Genomic DNA, 13334 nt, shown 5'->3' with positions numbered 1-13334 from the left:
CAGGGGTGATGGTTGGATTCACGTTTATCGTCTAAGGAATGAGCGTTACACCGAGGCCTGTACTCTGGAGCGGGAGCGATTTGGAGGTGTAGGGTCCGTCATTGTCTGGGGTGGTGTGTTATAGCGTCATCGGACTGAGCTTGTTGTCATTGCAGGCAATCTCAACTGTGTGTTACAGGGAAGACATCCTCCTCCCTCATGTGGTACCCTTCCTGCAGGCTCATCCTGACATGACCCTCCAGCATGACAATGCCACCAGCCATACTGCTCGTTCTGTGCATGATTTCCTGCAAGACAGAAATGTCAGTGTTCTGCCATGGCCAGCGAAGAGCCCGGATCTCAATCCCTTTGAGCACGTCTGGGACCTGTTGGATCAGAGGGTGAGGGCTAGGGCCATTTCCCCCAGAAATGTCCGGGAACTTGAGGTGCCTTGGTGGAAGAGTGGGGTAACATCTCACAACAAGAACTGGCAAATCTGGTGCAGTCCCTGAGGTGGAGATGCACTGCAGTACTTAATGCAGCTGGCGGCCACACCAGATACTGACTGTTACTTTTGATTTTGACCCCCCCCCTTTGTTCAGGGACACATTATACCATTTCTGTTAGTCACGTGGCTGTGGAACTTGTTCAGTTTATGTCTCAGTTGTTGAATCTTGTTATATTCATGCAAATATTTACACATGTTAAGTTTGCTGAAAATAAACCCAGTTGACATTGAAAGGTTGTTTCTTTTTTTGCTGATTTTAGTTTTTGTGATGCCCTAATAGTGCTCGGAAACACAAGGAAAGCTCCACTTGCAACACTCCACCGACTCAAGTGTATTGCAGTCAGTGAGGAAAGTATGTGTTCGCGTCACAACAGGTTGCTGTGGAGACATAGTGATGCCTGAATAGTCCTTCAACTTTGCTCTTTTCCACCATTTCTCTCTCTGTCGCTCAAGCTCGAAAACAACAATAGACTGTGAAGATTGACATGGAAGTCTTTGCAGCTGACTTTCCTAGACCAATGCACTTCAAAAGGAACTAGTATGCTCCATTGATGTTCTTTGTAGCCTGCATTCTATCCCTTTTGTGGAGTAAATCCTTGCCTGAACTGTCAAATGGCCTCTGAAGTCCAAAAGTAAGTGTGTGTGTGTTGGTTGAAGGGGTGACTCTCTTCCACATCTGTTGTGGTTTTGGGCTGCCAGTAAAGGCCAGCTGAGGTCCACATGGTCTGGTTATACTCAGTGTGACCACATGGACAGGGAGTACATACGGACTTCCCAAAGGATGGTGAAATTGTTTATTTTCATTCAGAAATGCTTTCATGAGTTCAAGACAGGTGTCATCCATTGATACGTTTTACATGCATCTCTGGTGTCATCACCCCTTATTAAATGGGTTTGGATGGGCCTGACCTTAAATGAATGTCATGCTATGATCTGAATTCACTTCTCTGAGGGCAGTGTGCCCATGGATGTAGAGTCAATGATGGGCCACGGAAGTGCAATGCAGGATACTCGTTCCCCCCTTTCTCTCTGGCTTCAAATTCTGTGCCCTGTCTTTCCCTCTCCTCTCACCCCTCCAACTGTGGTTTGGATCGCTGCAGAGCAGTGAAGGAGTTGCATCATGTCCTTTCGCTTAGGCTACTGCCTGATGTGGCTCGCTTCTTTCCTCTGGTCTCTTCTGGTGTGGTCAGGTCTGCTTTTTCTACACACAGCTGGACTGAGAAACCGCCATCCATCAATGAAGCCTGGACAAATTTATAGCCATGCAGACAGTTGGAGAATGGATGGTCAAAAGCCTTGGATGTGTGTAAGGCTGTGTCCCAAATTGCACCCTGTTCCCTATATAGTGCACTACTGCCCTATGGTCCCTGGTCAAAAGTAATGCACTACATAGGGAATAGGGTGGACTTTGGAATGGACCCTGAGTCTGAGTAGAGGAGAAACCAGCTGGGGCCTGTATTGTGGCCTGAGGCAGAGTAGAGGAGCTGCTTGCTGGGAAATTGTATTGTTGTGTGAAGTGAATTAATTTCCTGGCCTGACTGACTCGCCCTCCCTGTGACCTCTGTAACATGGCAGACCCCTAATGTTGAGATACAGGGAGCTCTGTGTTATAATCTTAATGCTGCTGATATACACCCGTCAGCAGCTGAGCACAGAGTGTTTATACAGTGGACTACCAACACTTCTGCCTTTCCATCATGATGTCATTGAGTCACTCACCCTCCCTTCTAGCTAAATTAGGGTGATGCATCAAGGCCATTGAAAAGACCTATGATAAATATCCATAATCTTTTCACTTATTCACAGCTGCTTACTTTGGTCATTAGTAGTGCACTATATGATGTATTACTCTGATGAAAAGTATGCACTATGCACTGAATAGAAAGTGATTTGAGACTTGTGCTCTGCTCCTAGGAGTGAGTCTGAATGTAACCAGTGCTGTCTGCTGCAGTCTGATGCAGACCTGAGTCAGGCAGACAGCAGCATTTTTCTCAGGAGACTGGAGGGAGTGGCGTTGGCACACACACTTCTGCTGCGCAACGCTACTGAGAGACTGCAGACAGATGGGTCAGATGGATTGATGTTGCCCCTCTCTCTGATCTCTGAGCCAGTGTGTGTGTGTACACACACCCTTGCATGTTTACGTGTCTGTCACCGCTCTGATCTCTAGCACACACACTTCAGGAATTAGACTTTGACTTTGATCTCTCAGGAAGGCTTTGTCTGGTTTCCACTAGACGAGAGCTGCACGCCAGCCTCAGCTCAGTGCGGTCAATCAACATCAACTGCATTGCTTGGTCGAAGAAGAGAGGTGCCATGGCTTCAGCATTTAGTGGTGTTGGCTTGGGCCATGTTTTATAATGATGGAGGATGTAGACAAACATGGAGGAGCAGGAACAAGGAAGCTATGAGATGATGTATGCAGTCCATGAGGCACTAGGAGGGAGTAGGAGGATGTTTGAAGAGCTACTTTCTGGCCTTCAGTATCTTTCAGACATTTGTACAAAATGTTTGAAGCATTTTCTCAAGACTGGCCATCAGTCTGTTTTAGGCATTCGGGTGAAATTTCACATGTCTACTTTATGGAATGGTGTGTCGGATGCACAGTCCTTCAATATAAAATCAATCAATGTTTAGTCAGCATAACATCGAGCCATTGAATCATCAGCATTATAATGTTATAATCTAAATTATGCCATGACAACTTTCTTTAATCATACCGTGTTATGCTTTTTTATTACATCACTTCATAATATTGAGACTGTATAGGAAGGGAAATTAGTCTTGACTTTCGTGTAAAGTCTGTTTGTAATAACCCCAGCCACCACATCACAGAAAACCATAGCCACAACAGTTTCAAAGCAGGTACCAGCTCGTATGCTGCTTATTAAAACAGGCTTTATAGTGATCCAGATCTTGTGTATGTGTCCCAAATGGCACCCTATTCCCTATATAGTGTATTACTTGGGGCTCTGGTCAAAAGTGGTGCACTACATAGGGAATAGGGTGCCATTTGGGACATAGCCTTTTGCTTCTGCGTTCTCTCTTCTCTTTAATTTCCTGACCAATATCATCTGATTCTGTTTTATCTCGACCGTGACCCTGAATGGGATTGAGAATAAGATGGGTTCCTCTTTGAGAATCTTATGAGGGTTTAGCGGTGTAATTCACACACTATCATCATTCTGACCAGGATGTTACTGGATGTTACTTAACTTAAGCACATAACGTTTGACAGTTTACAATTTTTAAAGAAGATGAAATTGAAATACCAAAACATTGAATGACGTTTCAAAGGACTGTGTTTATGACAAGTCACTGTAATGTAATCCTGTGAAAAGAGAATGTAGGTTTGTATTGTGTTGCTGTTTAGTCACATAGTACAGTGGAAAGCCACTCCACCATGTCCTGTGTTACTTACCTCTCCCTTCAGAAGAGTACTTCAAGAGTTCAGGGTACTTTTAATACTGCTGTGAATCTACAGTACATCTACCACTTGTCAGACAGTTATGTCACCGTTTGTGTATTGTCATTGGAAATTAATCAGCAGCTGTAATGAAAGTGATGTATGGAATAATCACATTTTGTGAGCATGTACACGTGTTTATGCGCATATGTGTATTAGAGTGGGTTGGGTGGGGGGCAGCGAGAGAGAAAGACAGTGATGACTCTGCAGTCCCATTCCTGCCGGGTAGAGATTGAGGCAGGGAGCAGTGCTGGGTCAGCTAGCTGCCTTCTAACAGGTCAGCAATTTGGGGCATATATCAGCAGCTCTTTTGCGCACACTTGTTTACACATGTTAACCTATTGCTAATCTGAGTATCATCCTTATTTTCACCCCCCCCGAGTATCAGGCTGGTGGACAGGACTAATTTGAGGCTGGCATTGATCTTGTTCAAGTGCCTATTCTCCACTAGGTGGCGAAGTTGTTTAAACAAACTTACTGTACTCAGTGAGTTAAACGTCAGTATCACTAATATAATCTGGCCACATTAACAATATAAAGCCACACCAGCCGTAGACTGCAGTTGTCTTAAAGGGGCAATCTGCAGTCGTTACATACATTTGTGTTTGATAACATTCCATTCACTCCATTCCAGCCATTATTATGAGCCGTCCTCCCTCAGCAGCTTCCACTGATATGTACCCATTTGATTCTTGACGAATATAACTTTTTGAGCTTAGTAACATTTTTGAACCTCATCAGAACCCACAATATAAGCTTGCTTTACTCCGATATTATAAAGAAAGTTAATGTAAACAAACTCTAGATACCATCGAAACATGGTTAAAACTATATTTTGATATCATGGAACATCAGTCCTTGCAGCCATAGCTCTGTGAATTTGAGAGTGGTTACATTTCTCCAGCCCCATCCCTCAGCTTTGAACAAAACTGTGGCGGGAAGGCCACTTTATTGTTTCAACTGCCGATTGCCGCTTTAAGGACCGTTTCCTAGTCAGACTGCCAGAATTTTGTATATATTTTTTTAATGTTGGTATTTTTGCCTCAGGACCAAACACTTTTTAGTTTGTGGCCCAGCTTATAGCCATTGATCTAGCTGCTCTTACGTAAGCGATGAGGGAGCTTCCCTTTTGGAACACTCCAGGTACAATTTGCCTCTAGGCAAAGATCTAGGATCAGCTTTCCCTCCCCCGATACTAACCAAAACCATTAGAGAAAAAATAAATCTAAACTGACCAGTGTCTAGGATCGAATGGGAGATGTGTGTCACCAACACCCATTCATTTTCTCCCCCCATTCAGCCACCTGTATCAGTGCATATCTTTGCCCCCGGGGCTAACATCCTTTCCCCCTCCCCACCTCTCTCCCCCTGTCCTTCTTTCCCTTCCACCGCTCTCCTCTTACCCTCTCCTCCCTCCTTTCATCCTCTCATCTCTTCTACCTGAGTAGGATGGTTCTGTACCTGGCCTGTGTATCGTATCCAGACAGTAGTAAAGCGGTAGAAGAGGAGGTGGCCCTCTGAGTCTACAATCCTCAGAGGAGAGACAGGACAAGCCTGGCCTACTGCTGCGGTCTGTATACGCAGGCCTAATTCGTAGGAGAATAACAAGCCATCCAGCCGCTTCCCCCTCCATCCTTTCCACATGCTTACTCCATTCCCTCTTCTCCTTTTGTGTGGTTACATGTTATTGCCTAAACTCTAAACCCTTCTCAATGGTCCGATTGCTCAGTGATTGGCCGATGGTGAATGAAATAGCTAAGATGTTGAACATATTGGGGAGGCAGCGTGAGTGTTTTCACAACACCCTCGTAGACCTTTCCCTGCACTCTGACCTCAGGGTAACGCATGCATCAAGGGTGTCATAATACTTTTGTTCCTACCTCTATTCATCTGTAGATGGAATACCTGAATAGAATGTCCGTGTGGCCAATAAGCAGTCAGCTTGATCAGACATTTATATAATTCTTTATGGAATTTGTGCTTGTTTGTTTGGCCAAGATTGGGTTTGTTTCTGGCTCCGCACTGATTCAACAATGAGTGTGTCATTGCAGCCGGTGCTGGTGCAGCACTATGGCTCTCTGTCTGTGTGTTACTGACTGTGGAACTGAATGGTGCTTTCTTTTACTTCCTACTCTTTCCATCCGGCTCTTGCCCACACACAATCGTACGCACTTACATCCAAGCCAAAAGGAACCAACACGCGCACACACAGATATGCACACATACACAGAAGCCAACTGGAGCCAAAACACTGGAGCCCAGGTGGATGCATTCGGAATCAGAATGGTCATTGTTACAAAGCAGCACTAACATTTCAGGCCAATTTTCAAACTTAGAGTAGAACTTGGTGGCAAAGCACGGATGAGAACACTTTCTTATGCGAAATGCATGGCAACAAATGTCTCTTTCAATATGCATTTTGTGAGATAGGAAGTCACTCAACGCTGGCTTTTGGCCCCTTTTCCACCTCCCCTCCTCCCCCTGCCTGTTCTTTATGCCTCCCTTCTCTTCCCTGCCTCCCCTGTAGCTCGCAGAATGTGACCATTTAGTTAGTGGGTGGAGATGGGAGAGAAAAGAGTGTTCTTGTGATTGTGTGTGTGCCTGCCTATATACATCATTCCTCCCTGCACCTGTGTATGTACTGCGTTCACGCCGGCCGCTTGTTTTGAAATGCAACCCAGGTCCACTGAAATAGTTCCTAACTAGAACAAAATGTAGAGGCCACACACAGCTATGCCCCCGCTCTCCCTAGTCTGCCAGCATCCCAAATTGCAACCTGTTCCCTGTAGTGCACTACTTTTGACCAGAGCCCTGCTCTCCCCAGTGTTACGTGAGCCTAACAGGCTCTCTGTTGTGCCTGGTGTCACCTTGCTCTGTTGCTCTAGGCCCCAGCTTCCACACCCAGAGCCCCAGACCTGTTCCCTGGGCTGTTCTCCTGGTCTGCCTGGCCTGGACAGACAGAGCCAAGTGAGGGAGCCTGTGTGAGAGCTGAGGTTAAAATGTTCTCTTTCACTCAGTAATATTGATACTCTCACACACGTACATTACTCAAATATAAATAGAGATATGCCTGGTGGAGACATGGAATAGACCTGATGACCTTGACCAGAGAGAACCGAGCATCTCTCCCACACAAACAAATAACCTGCTTGCAGCCAGGGGGCAGTGTTTAGCAAAAAATATACATACGTTTTGTTGTCTGTTTTGCATGTTATTTTGGCATTTAATGCGTGTCACATCAGTTTGCAAACAATGTAAGAAAAGAAAAATCTTTGCGTTTTTAATATAGCCGGATACGAACATGGTCTCTTTTTTTTTGCTTTCTTGACTAAGGCAGCTCTAAAATGCAGGTGTTTCCGCCTAGCTCAGTGCTTTCTGTGGTGGTGGGGCAGCCAGTGGAAAATATGGAGCGTAGGGGTTTGTAATGTTCGTTCGTTGCACCGTGTTTAGCTCAGTGTTCTGTCACTCATGGGGACACTACGTCACTGTAAAATCTACGGGGAGAGCTTGAAAGTTCAAGCCCCTTGGGTGTTGCCATACAGTTACATTAGAAGTGCCCATCCAAGAAGGCTCAAGGTCATTGACCACAGATAAAATTACATCAAATCACGTTATATCTACCGTAGCTTTGATTGGACTGATCATGTCAACATCATACTTTCAAAATCGTAGCTAGAAAGCTAGACAAGCATTCATCATCATGAATCACGTCAACAATCTACTGTCAAATCCTTGTCATATTCAGAGAAATTATAGATAAAACGTATCGGTGCTCATTAGACATAAACATGACGCAAGTTGGAAATCACAAAATCAACAATGAGTGGTTTGAAAGGAATCAGTGACTAACTACAAGTGTTGCAAAGCAATCACTAGCCTGCTATTCAGTGGAGTGGGTGTGTGGTCCATGTCTGGATTTAAGGGTCTCCTTTCTAAGCTTAAAAGGATAAACATTCAACACCATGGGCCAGAAAAGTTAGAATACATTGGCCATGCTGTCAATCCAGCATAACTTCTGCTGTGTTCAAAATAACTGGAAACTCAGAACTGGGAAATCTCAGACTTCAGTGAGTTCAAGACAACTGGGAACTCCGACTGGGAAAATGCGTTTGGAACGGTCATCGAACTCGGAATTCCAAGGCTCCGACCTGAAGATCACTGACGTCATGATTCAACCTTGTTTTTTTCACAGTTCCCAGTTGTCTTGAAAGCACCATAAATCCAGAGAATGCCAGACTTTGATGATAAAGTTTGATGACAAAATTTGCCCACAAGAAGGACCGCCGCGGCACCTTCCTGTTCAAGTGAGCACAGCAAAACAAGGTGAGTCCTAAAATGTATTGTATGCTGCCACATAAATTGTAATATGCCAGGGAGATATGTATACTGTAGCTAAGAAAGTAATACTTAGTGTATGTTGTGTAGTACGCCATTAGTAGCACATGTGCCTCACCCTAATAATTTGGTCCCTTTCCCCTTCATAACTTAGCCTACTGTTCTGACTTGATGGTGCACATGTAGCCTATAGCCGTTTTAGAGAATTGTTATTATCAAATATTGTAAGAGCTTTCATTGTCTGCTTATATGCCCCCTTATCCTACAGTTTTAACTTGGTGTACAGGGATAATACTGTAAGAACGGCCCATGTTCTGAATTCTGTCGCTGTACATTTCAAAAGTCCTGAACAAATGGTTATATTGACTACTTCCGTCCTAGCTCTCTCATTAATGTCTTAATCAAAATGACAGATTGCCTCTTATCTTCTCGTCGTCCCCTTATGCCATAGTTTGTACATATCAATTGTCAGTAGAAACCACTTTTGTTTAAGCAAGTCAGCCATATCAGCTGTCTTAATTTTTAGATTATTTTTTTTAAAGCAGTAAATAAGGCTGAATTAACTGTTTCGCTGCCAGACAAGGCTCTGCTTATATCCAGATGTAGCAGTGGTAAGGATTCACTAAATGCTGCTGAAAAGAAAGCTCTGCTTTTGGGCAGGCCCTAACAGTTTGTGGGCACTGTTATAGTGCAATTAATCTATTGTTTAGTGTTGTTTTGTGTAGTGGCTTTGCTGGCATGAATCCCCCTTTATTTATTATTTTGCCCCACCAATATTGAAACGCTAAAATCGCCACTGCCAGGGGGGCATCAAGGTCAAGCACAAATTATAAAGCAAAAATCTGTCTTTATGAAGGGAACTTCTGTGCTTTGTCTGAAGTGCAATACCCACCTCTTTCACAAAATGCCCCCCTCTCTCACAAACATCTCCACCTGGTCAATCCTGTCATTCAAAGAGGAACACATGGGGTGGTAATTGGCTGTACTGCTGAAAACTGAAGCAGAGCTCTTGTTCGTTCAATCATTCATCCATCCCTCCCCTGGTCAAGAACTGTAGGCTGGTCAAGAACTGTGTTTCTAGTGTACCTCTGCTTCAAACAATCACTATCTGTTTTCATTATAACACTCAGTGGTTGGTGGGTGAACCAAAGGTGAACGGCAAGGTTTTCAGAGAAACAGAAAGAATGTAGTGTACCTATTGAAGGTAGATTAGTATGGTATGAAAGAGAAGGGTTGTATTTTATGGCTTACCCACTCATGTCCCTGTGTTGTGGTATTGTAAAGTGTGATAATGCAGCTGCCGTGTTGCAGGAAATGTAGCCCTGGCCCAGTATAATGGCAGACCTGCTGATGATGTTGCTGATGCTCATAGGTTCTTTCACAGTTCACAGAACATGCTCTGACCAATGACAATGACTGCCTACTGGTGTTGACCAATGACAAAGACCCTCTGAAGGTCCTGGCCTGAGTCCAATTGATAAAACAAACAAATGAACTAAAAACACCATTCACAACTGTGAATGTAAATGTCCATTCTTATCATTCTAGCCGAGGTGGGGCCAGGACAGGGCCTGCTCTGTGTGTGACACCCTGGGTGACAGTATATGACCTGAATGACCTCTTTATACCAGGCATCCTTACATTGTCCTAAAAAAGTACTGTATCTCTATTGACAGCTATCTCACACAAATTCTCACCTCTTATTATCGGGGACTGGAGATTTTCCTGACCAGAAAAAGCTCTGGGTTGTTAGGTACTATAATACTATATGTCATTCTGTCATGGTCCTGACAGTACATTTGCTCTTTGACTGCGGACAGCACATGAGGTACAACACGGTTATACAGAGAGAGAAATCCAGTGGTGCCCTCATTGATCCAGAGTCCATGATAGACCATGAACTTCCTCACCACAGGGCACCAAGGTTAGCTGGCAGTTATAACAACAACAACAACAATAAAACAGCCACACAATAAGATAGGGGCACAACATCTGAGGGGTTTACTACAAAGCAGAATCAATGAGTTGGCCAGCTAACATGCCTAAATATTCAGAAATAATGTTTCTTTCTTTTAGAAAGGATAGCTTGAAATGAGCATTGTCTATTTGACTTAACAACCAAAAACACATTGAAGTCTGGCTTTCTTAATATTCTTGAAAATCAGTAGATAATTTGGGTTGTTTATCAAAGTTAGCTGGCCAACTCATTGATCCTGCTTAGTACGGATCTTAACTTGATCACTCTTTTTTTGCTGAAAATGTACCTGCTGCATAGGAAATTCAAATGAGCCTGGTGAGTCTCTGAGCAGTTCTCTTTCTCCCCATGAGTGGGCAGTCATTGGGATCATGGCTTGCTCTCATCAAAATAATTTTCACTCTTGCAAGCTCAAACGTTACGCCTATGTCCTATTACTGCAATGCAGCCATACACATCAACAACCGTCGTTTTATATAGCATTAGGTTACGGCATGCAAGTGTCAAGTGTATGCTAAGGTCAAAATTCAGTTAAATCGTGGCCTGGGGTGGTCTCGTGGTTAGGGTCACTGACTTGAGCATGCACATATAGGCCTACCAGGTTGGCATGGGTTCAATTCTGGTCCATGTCCTTCTGGCACTAATAATTAAATCCCACCCCCCAATTGGCTTGATTTATTTACATATTTAAAATATGGACAGTCCAGTGATATTTTACCCCCAATCTTGATGATAAATGACCATACCAGACACTTTTGGGTAACATAAATAAATAGGAAACAAATAAAATAATAACAATAGACTACACCAAGGATCATCAACTAGATTCAGCCATGGGCTGATTCCTTTCTTGAGCGGCTGGTCGGGGGCTAGAACATAATTACAAATAATTTGTAGACTGCAAATTGACCGAAAGAAACCCAAACAGATATATTTGACTAAAACATAATAATTTCAAACCTAGTTTACATTTGTATACGATCACATGATAATGGCACTGGAGGAGATGGCTGCAGTTTTATGGTCCCCTAACCAATTGTGCTATTGTTTTTTTTTTCACAATTTATTTTGTATATAATGTTTCTGCCACCGTCTCTAGATATCAGGACAGCGATTACTCACCTTGTACTGGAATATTTTTTTAGTCGGACACACAAGATTTACTTTTTTTTGCATAAAAAAAAAGAAAACCGAGATTACTGAATTATATAATAGCTAAATATTGCCATCACTTTAATTTATGCGCAATCTGTCACGGTTGTCGTAGGAATGAGCGGACCAAAGTGCAGCGTGTGTCGTTCCACATTTTATTTATACTGTGAAACTATGCAATACATAAATACACTGAATGAAAAAAAAAAAAAAAACGTGACGCAGAGATGAACACATACACAACTCACAATTCATCACCCACAAAACCCAGGTGGAAAAACCCCTACTTAAGTATGATCTCCAATTAGAGACAACAAGGACCAGCTGCCTCTAATTGGAGATCATCCCAAACAAAACCAACATAGAAATACAAAACTAGAACCTAAACAGAAATAGAAAACAGAGAGGGAAAAAAAAACCTGTCACGCCCTGACCTACTCTACCATAGAAAATAACATCTTTCTATGGTTAGGACGTGACACAATCAATTGACCTACCTAGTATTAAGCCATTGGGTTACATCTGAGCTGCTTCAGTATTCATAGGCTATCCTATCTATTAGCCTACTATTATCTAAAAGCACAAGCATTTCACTATAGCCTAACCAATCCTGAAGGTCAACATATTAGGTCTATGGCAACTTCACTTAACTTGCTACTTCATGTGTTTTTTTGTATATATTTTCACATGACCCTCGTACTGTAAAATAAATTGAACACCCTCCCCCCTCATAAATTTAACTCAAAATAATGCTTACGAATTAATTCAAAATCATGTTTACGACCAGAAGGTTGAAGGTTTACTGATCACCACAGACGAGCTCACTTTCCCTGTCTGTTTTATTACATCATGATCAGAGCCAGTTGCAGACCATGATCAGCTAGGGAGAAATCAGATTTTCAACATTTTGATGCCAGATATATAATTATATAAAATATATGCAACAAATCCCTTCAACAGGTATTCAGACCCCTTGACTTTTTCCACATTTTGTTACGTTACAGCCTTATTGTAAAATGGATTCAATTGTTTTCACCCTCAATCTATACTCAATACTCCATAATGACAAAGCAAAAACAGGTTTTTAGAAATGTTGGGAAATGTATTTAAAATAAAACACTGAAATTTCACATTTACAAAAGTAATCAGACCTTTTACTCAGTACTTTGTTGAAGCACCTTTGGCAGCGATTAAATCCTTGAGTCTTCTGGGATATGATGCTACAAGCTTGGCACACCTGTATTTGGGGAGTTTCTACCATTCTTCTCTGCAGATCTGCTCAAGCTTTGTCAGGTTGGATGGGGAACATCACTGCACAGCTATTTTCAGGTCTCTCCAGAGATGTTAGATCGAGTTCAAGTCCGGACTCTGGCAGGGCCACTCAAGGACATTGAGACTTGTCCCGAAGCCCCTCCTGTGTTGTCTTGGCTGTGTGCTTAGGGTTGTTGTCCTGTTGGAAGGTGAAACTTTGCCCCAGTCTGAGGTCCTGAGCTTTCTGGAGCAGGCTTTCATCAAGTATCTCTCTGTACTTTGCTCCGTTCATCTTTCCCTCGATCCTGACTAGTCTCCCAGTCCCTGCCACTGAAAAACATACTCACAGCATGATGCTGCCACCACCATGTGTCTTTTACTAAGGCTTGGGTTCCGTCTGGCCACTCTACCATAAAGGCCCGATTGGTGGAGTGCTGCAGAGATGGTTGTCCTTCTGGAAGGTTCTCCCATCTCCACAGAGGAACTCTGGAGCTCTGTCAAAGGAACCATCGGGTTTTTGGTCACCTCCCTGACCAAGGCCCTTCTCCCCCGATTGCTTAGTTTGGCCGGGCGGTCAGCTATAGGAAGAGTGTTGGTGGTTCCAAACTTCTTCCATTTAAGAATGTTGGAGGCCACTGTGTTTTTGGGGACCTTCAATGCTGCAGAAA

The sequence above is a fragment of the Salmo trutta genome, chromosome 8, assembly GCF_901001165.1.
Source record: "Salmo trutta chromosome 8, fSalTru1.1, whole genome shotgun sequence".
Lineage (NCBI taxonomy): Eukaryota > Metazoa > Chordata > Actinopteri > Salmoniformes > Salmonidae > Salmo > Salmo trutta.
The sequence above is the reverse complement of the archived record's forward strand: the minus strand, read 5'-3'. Positions refer to the sequence as shown.